This window comes from Taeniopygia guttata, chromosome 5, assembly GCF_048771995.1.
Source record: "Taeniopygia guttata chromosome 5, bTaeGut7.mat, whole genome shotgun sequence".
Taxonomy (NCBI): Eukaryota; Metazoa; Chordata; class Aves; order Passeriformes; family Estrildidae; genus Taeniopygia; species Taeniopygia guttata.
The window spans coordinates 49833760-49840941 of record NC_133030.1 but is presented as its reverse complement, the minus strand read 5'-3'; the positions used below and the strand labels follow the sequence as shown (position 1 = coordinate 49840941).

Sequence of the window (7182 nt, the reverse complement as noted above, 5' to 3'; positions counted from 1 at the left end):
GGGACTTTGAGCAACCTGGTGAAGTGGAAGGTGTCCCTGCCCATGGCACAGGGAGTTAAAACTAGATGATATTTAAGGTCCCTTGCAACTCATTCTGTTTCATTCCATTTAATTCTATGAATTAACTGCTGCATTATACTTTTTTGAAAGAAGCAATTGTTACTCATTTGCCAGTGGACTGACTGGACATGAGGCTGTGGTACAATTGGAGAAAAGGTGCTATTTTCATCCTCTGTGTGATCAGACGGAATTTTATTCCATATAATTCAGTGCAGCCCAGTGGGCAGCCCAGGTTCACCCAGCCCACTATCCCAGGCTTTGGATGAAGAGCCATCTTTACCACACCCTGGTGGAGAGCATGGGAGGACCAGAGCCAAGCCTCTCACCACAAGTGCCTGCCCAGTCTGTCATCAGTCTGAGAGGCCAAATGACATCTCAAATGACATGACATCTCATGGCAGTGCCGGGGCAAAAGCAAGGTGGAGGCAGTCACAAGCTCTGCTTCTGCAGCTACCCAGGGAGCAGCTGGGGATTCATGAGAAGAGAGGGGAGCAGGATCTGCAGCACAGTGGTGGGACATTTTGGAGAGTGTGTGAACCTGCACTCTGCTCTGGACACAGATCTCCACCTGCCAGCTCAGGCACCTTACCACCACTTGCCTACCTGTCCTAAAAGTCGTCATCCTTGGTATCACTGCCACTATTTGTTGAGTTTGGCAATAAGCATGGAGCACAAACTGCTCTCAGCTGCTGTCCCACAGGGCTTTCACTAGCTGGGGATAATTTTTTGTGACTCAAGGAGGGCTGGTCTTGACAAGTGGTTTGATGCCAGAGTTATTAAAGCTGATGCTACCTTTGGACTGAGACAAAAGACAAGGGGTTTGGTGCTAGATCTGAAAGAACTCTGCTGCCTGAGTGCCTCCAGCTTCATCTGCTGATGAGTCACTTAGGAGTGTCTAATTCCATGACTCTTTGGAAACAAAACTTCACCAGTCAGCTCTTCTGTTTAGAATGTTGTGAGAGAGAACTCAAGGGCTTGGTTCCCTGCAGCCTGGTACAAAGCAGTGTCAGATGCTTCCTTTCCAATTTGGTGGGGTTTTCTAGCAAGCTTGCCCTGGTGTAGAGATCTGGCAGCTTGCAGGAAAACTGCAGGAACATGCTGTTACGCTGCTGGTAAGGTGTTCAGCAGGCATAAGTCAGTAGAGCCCCTGTGTTTCATAGGGAGTGAATAATTTTTCATACAGAGTGATGGATGCTGTGATAACACAATGCAGCCTGTGTTACTGGCCAGTACCAAAATACTGTCATGAGACCAGTGATTCTGGGTTTGCATCTTTCCCTTTCTTGTTCCTCTGTTGTTATTCACATCTTCTGGCCCTGAAGAGCCTCTGGTCGTGCTGCCCTCTTCTCTCTTTACCCCCTGAGCTGAGGAGCCCCCCAGAGTGGGAGTGTCATCAAGCAGGGAGTGTAGGAAGGAGGATGAGCAAAAGAGAATTGCACCCCACTCTCCTTTTGTGGCTTCTGGTGCTCTTGGAGCTACTGGCTTGTGCCAGCCTTTGAATAATGGGCTGGGAAGGGCACTGTGTGCACTGGGAGAGAGGGGTGAGGGCCGGTTTCAGCACAGCCTTGCTCAGCTCCAGGTTCAGGGGAAGTTTCAAGGGAATAGTGTAAATCCAGTGGGCAAAGTGAGCTAGTGAGGAGCTAGTGTGGGGAAACAAAGAGGCCAAAAACCTCTGAACACCACTGGCCTCAGCCTGACAAGATTCTGAAGTACCATGATATGGTATTGACACTGTGAGTGATTCCAGTAACACCTTATTTTTTCCAGAGAAGAAGGAATTAAAATTAGGGGTCCTGCACTAATTTCAAAGTGGATGCCCTGAATCAGAGTGCATTAGTCCCATTGATTCTCATCATTATCAGTGTAATGTAAATATTTTCTATTACTTGTGTATTTCCATCCTGCTGCAGTTAAATCTACTTTTACCTAGTTGGATATGCAGGGAAAAGAAATTAAAAGACCATTAGAAGAACTAGTTAAGAAAATCAGCCTAATGCTGATGTTCTCAATTTTAAAGGCAGCAGTACATTCATATAAAATAGTGCCATGTGGATGCTTTTGACTTTTTCTCACCGCATTGTATTATTCCATAACTACTCCCTGGTAACTTGTTTTTTTGTGCCTTCTTTGGAGCATCTTGCACAGTGTCTGGTCTCCAACACCAAATGGCAACATTCTGGATTCATCTGTCTGTGTCACTAAGTGTATGATATGAACTTTATCAGAAGTAAATTCTAGTAATGAATAGGAGAGGAATACTCTGCAGGAAATCATTAATTTCTCTAATTACCCTCCTAATCTACAGGACTGGAGTTACAGTTCTGCTCTCCTCAGCCTGTGCCTTCACCATACTATTGTCATGGGGCTGTGCTGTCCCTTGCAGGCACATGCTGTACCCCAGAATGCAGGCAGAATGGATCACAGTAAGTGAAGGAGACTCTTTATGTACACTATTAACTAGTGCTGGCCAGGACTGGGACTATTTATTGTTATTAGCATATCCTACCTTTAGGATTTATTGCCCTTGCTATGAAATGCATGTACACAGAGACTAGGTCCATAATCTGAGACTATAGAGCTGAATTTATTTCCTCCTTCCTCTTTATTTTTGCAAGGTAAAATAATTGGTCTTGTCTGAATAGGGCCAGGATTTCCACTGAAGATTGAGAGACCTGATGCAAGGTTCAGAGTAAGACCCAAAGGGGTAACATCTTGGGAACTGTCTGGATCCTATTCTTTGCCTTTTCCTCTGACCAAGCACATCTCCATGTCTCTGTTATCTCTCTGTTAAGACAGGATTATTCTGCTAAACCCCTTTAATACAGGGCTTTGGAAAAGGCTGGAGAAAACCCTTGAAATAATGATGGAAAACTCATGGTACTTCTCACTTTCTAGAAATGTCCATATATAGCTAAACTTAGGCACTCTCCAAGTAGATTTATTTATTCTAGCAGATTGCATGCTCTATGGCTTTCTCTAACACTACTCTGCTCCCCAGGTTTACATTCCCAGGGTCTGAATCCTGAAAAATCAGTTTTTAATAACATATTGTGACACATCTCAGCCAAAAAGTACGAGCCTCCCTGTCCTGGCTTTATGGCCTGTCAGTTGTCAAATCACTTAAAAGGAGCTGAATCCACCAGCATTGTTAGTGTTGTAGACTGGCAGCAAGATGAGACTTGTAATGTGCTTTGTGCAATGTGCTCACCACACATGGACAGGTGCATGTGCTGCTGGTGATACGTGGCCCTTTTTAGCACATTTCCCCCAGTATTTCTGTTGTCTAATGTATCTATTAATTTTCAGAGGAAAAGTGGGAGCTGGAGAAATACTGCTCTTTGTGAGGAAATTGAAGCATGGCATTATATCACCTTTTCCCAGTCTCTTCATGGCTTGCTGGTAGAGCAGAGAGACACTTTGGAGCCCCATGTGCCTGGCTGTTTGTACTCCTGCTGTCATCAGAATGCTGCTAATCTGAGGGCTGCTGCAGTTGCCAGAGTGCTTTGGTGGGGAGGGCAGTTCCCCAGAGGTTTAGCTGACATGGGAGTTGTGTGTAGTCCTTGTGAAGGAGTGCCACAGACATGCCATATTCAAAGTTTGTTACTTACCTGCCTCATGTTGAGGCTGGATGGAAATCCCACCTCCTTGCCAGGGCTGCTCATGGTGGGTGTCTGACAGCAGCCTGACTTTCTCCTGTTCTGCCCAGCACAGAAGCCCTGTGGGAATTTCTGCCCCCTGCAGAGAGTTGAGGATTGCCAAATTCCCAGAAAAGGCCATTCTTCCCATGCTGACAGACAGGGCTTCAGCCCAGTACAGATCCCTTTGGGAGATCCTCCCTTTCTTCTGGCAGCTGGCCAATGCCACTTCTGTTTTTGTCCCTGTCCCCATTTCCTCCCTGGGATTCTGGCTGGCCGTGTGCAACCTGCTCACCTGCTGCCACAATGACCTTTCTCCTGGCTGGTGTGTATTGACACTGTGAGTGATTCCAGTTTTTTTCCACAAGATGCTGCTCTTCTGGAGTGGGAAAAGTCACTCATCAGCACCTGGATGAAGAGAGCAGCGAGCTGCCACTCAGCCACTCTTGTGCCTCTGACTTGCAGAGCAGCTGCTGGCTGTGGCAGCTTCCAGCTCCCGAATGGCTTTCTCAGGGACTCCAAGAGTCTTTGCAAATTTGCCAGTCCTGCTCTGGGGCTGGGCAGGGACAAGCATAGGCTGGGCTGCTCCACAAGCACCAGGGATCTGCACGGGGCGTGCAGCTCTGTCCTTCTGGCAGGACCAGCTCCTTCTCTCACTGTCAATACCAAAAGGAACCTCGAGCAGCGCTGGCATCAGCACTCAGCCATTGCTGAGCAGAAAGGTCAGTGATGAGATCAGTGCCACCCAGACCGCCCATGCCTGTTGGGCACCGTTGGATCCTCCCTGGGACCTGGCCTGGAGTATTGATCAGATCCAGGGTGATAATATGAGGAGATGGACTTTTTGGGGCTGCTTTCTCTCCCAGCAAGCACATAGTTTCTCAATTTATCCCAATTCAAATAATAAATAAGGATGATTGATTGAATAAAAAATATAATGAATATTCTTTTAATAATAGAAATCAGCCTCAGTAGCAACATTTTGTAAACATATGTTCAAAACAGGCTTCAGTCACCATGTTTGTGTATCACCCTGGCCTGGATTGCACTTGGCCTCCTTCCAGGAACCCACTTGATATCCATGAGGGATTCCAACAGGGATGGTATCCAGACTGTGCAGTGGCCACTGACACCACTCATTTGACAAAAAGGATTCTTTTTCTTCCCTGTTCAAATGAGGGAGATATATTTTATATTTATGGTTAGCAATAGCTGAAGAAATGTTCCCCTGTCCAGCTGTTACATGTGAGTCTAAAGAGTTCTTGTAAGAAGATGAAATTCAGTGCCACAAAGCATTTGATTTTTAGGTGGTGTGACTTGACCTAAATACCACCTTATAAGCCATAAATAACCTGCTTAATAATATTACAAATTTTGTGGTATCATGTTCCCATGGCGTGGCTTCAGGGTCATGCTATTTTTGTGGTCATGGTATTTTTGTGATCATCTGACAGGATGACTAAATTCTTTGTAAGATCTGGTTTTAGGTGAGTCTTGTGTTTCCTGAAGGTTCCCAAACTTTCCAAATAATCAGTAAAGGACAGAGAGAAATGAAACACAAAGTGGATAAAGGTGCCACATACCATCTGTCACATACACATTATGGCCCTTTCATGGCATGGTAGGAGCCAAATCCTGCTGATATACAGATTTCTTCCTGTAGGATTCTCATGGACCTCTTAGGAAGTGACTGCACTTTACAAAGTCCACAAAGGACCGGGACATAACAACCTAATGTCTCTTGGGGTGTGCATCGAGTAGTGGGAAGCAATTCAGGATGGCTGATTAGGAGTGCTTATGTCTCAGCTCTCAGTTTGCTCCCCTCTACTGCATCTGAAGGACATCTCAGAACAGTGAAGAATTCCAAAAATGGAAATTGAGAGTGATTTGTGGTTGCAAGTTTCTAAATGTGGGAGTTTCACATTTTCAGGTGCAACTGCAGGTTTCCCTGCTACTTTGAAGAGGCTTGAGATAGACTCCTGAGGAAAAAAAACCAACATACTGTTTTCTTTCCCACCCCACCTGAACAGGGGGAATGCTGCTCAACCTGCTGAGTCCAAAGCATGAGCTAGACTGAGAGGTGAGAAAATTATGTAAAGTGCCTATGCTGGTGAAAGTCTGGCAAAAGGAAACAACCCTGTTCTACTCATAGGATGGGAAAGGTAAGAAAACAAGGCAGGTGAAGTGATTTCATGTCAAAGTTTTGTCAGGGAAATGAGTGGGACTTCACATTTCTCCTACTGAGGGATTTAAACTTCTAATCTCAGGGAATTTAATTTCTGTAAGACATGGTGATAAGGACAGAAAGAAAGAAAACTGTCCCCCAAATAAAATGTTGCTCCATCAATAGAGAATGAATACAGTGGGACTCAGTAGTGATCTAACAAGGAAATCAATCCATTGTGAGACTTCACAACAATGAGTGAAATGGGTTTTTAAGAAAAGCTGTTGGGTTTGGATTTGGGCTTGGTTTGTGTAGGTTGGGGGTTTTTTTGTTTGTTTTTTGGTTTTTTGTTGTTGTTTTGGGGTTTTTTAATGTCTGCATGTGTACTTTGTGTCCTTTAAATAGGCCACTCCTTCAAACAGACTCAACCTGACAGTGAAAGCAAGCCAGTGACTTTTCTTAGCTCAAGATCTAAATGTTGCCAAGAGATAAACTATTTATAAGCTTAACACCTGACTAGGTGCGAAATTGCTCTGGCTGATATAGCTTCTGGTGCAAAATTATCACTCCAGATTAAGACTGGACTGGATACCTAAAGACCTGGAATGCTAGAAAGGATTCAGGTAGGAATTAAGATGCATTTAAAAAGGTGTATTTGATGTATCTTCTCTAAGGTTGTGTAATTCAGCGGGATTATGGAGTTTGATAATGATAGACAGGTCTTTTATGTTGTATGTAAACAACATAACAGGGAATTTATTTGAAAGAAAATCACCTGTTTAAATACAGCATTAAACAACAAATGGATTTATCTACACCCAAAGAGCCTTCTGCAAGCTGGATCTGTGTTTGACAGACTCCACTGGATGGTGGAGTGTCTCATTCTAACATAAATATTCCCCTGACCCCAGTATATTTGTTATAAACGCAAGAGAAAAAAAAATCAAAGCTTGTTGGACTGATTTGCTTGCTTGGAGAAGCTGACAGAGCATAGTTGACCTTAGACATGGTGGGGAGGGGGCCAGGGAGCAGGACTGTTTTCATTTTATAGTGTAATAAAAGTTTCAACATAGCACAACCCTCTTGTGTGGGGCTACAGAGGTCACAACCAATTTGCTGAAAAACACTGAGCAATAAAACAGTCTGGAGCCTCTTCTACTGCAGCTCTAATCCCCTAATAAAGAAGTGGAAATAATCAGACTGTGTCATTCACAAAAGGGCAGAAGTAGAATTTCAAGGCTGTCTCCCATCCACATTGCTCCCATGCAAGCATGTGCTGCAGAGACATTTTAGGGCAAGATTCAGTCACCTGGAGCAAGGGAA

General features: G+C 44.6%; 1 protein-coding gene across 1 annotated transcript in view; it reads left to right on the top strand.

The window, feature by feature from the left end:
* Nucleotides 1-6412: 6412 nt before the first annotated feature.
* Nucleotides 6413-7182, top strand: part of ASB2 (ankyrin repeat and SOCS box containing 2) — a 47310-nt gene continuing 46540 nt past the window's right edge. The window contains exon 1 of the mRNA XM_030274901.4: nucleotides 6413-6482. The gene's annotated coding sequence lies outside the window, so the exon portion shown is untranslated. The remainder of the gene's footprint in view (nucleotides 6483-7182) is intronic.